Below are 576 nucleotides of genomic sequence, written 5' to 3' on the forward strand. Positions count from 1 at the left end.
GAGCAATAGACTTACCATTGTGAAAAAGCTTTCCGCTATGAAGTCAGGCCAGCCTGTGCTTCTGGCTAAAGGGAGTTCAAGCTATATATCCAACAAGGGAATCGCTCAGCCGTTCTGCGCTGAGAAACACGCGTCATGAGAGGTGATGGTATTTTGATCAAAGAATTTCATATTTTTTTCATGGCCAGCTTGATCCGGGTCTTTCATTATCGCTAGATTTTACGTTGAGGATTGGATTACGAGCATACCCTGAGATGATCAATTTACTTTTATCTTGCAAATCAAAAATTTGGTTGCGTTCTTGTTTATGCGGGTTTTATGGAAATCATTAATGTTTATTTGCTAGTATATGTTTATGTTGCATGTTGCTAGCATATCAGCGTTTTATAGTATTGTTTTTATCAAATTACCCTATTTTCAATGACATCAATCTGTTGGATATTTCATTAGTTGTAAATTTCATCTGTATCGCACTATTTGGTTTATTAAAACATCGTTATAGAGATTATGGGGTTTTGCATTATCGCAGTTGCTAGCGTCCCTTATGTCATTTTTGGTCATTGAAATTATAATTGT

The 576-nt window shown here is 35.9% G+C and overlaps 1 protein-coding gene across 1 annotated transcript in view; it reads right to left on the reverse strand.

Annotated features, from left to right (window-relative positions):
* The window catches only part of LOC119591152 (glycine-rich protein DOT1-like), a 15,777-nt gene that overhangs the window by 7,027 nt on the left and 8,174 nt on the right, over positions 1–576 (reverse strand). The gene's annotated exons all lie outside the window — the stretch shown is intronic.

Source organism: Penaeus monodon, chromosome 28 (assembly GCF_015228065.2).
Source record: "Penaeus monodon isolate SGIC_2016 chromosome 28, NSTDA_Pmon_1, whole genome shotgun sequence".
Lineage (NCBI taxonomy): Eukaryota > Metazoa > Arthropoda > Malacostraca > Decapoda > Penaeidae > Penaeus > Penaeus monodon.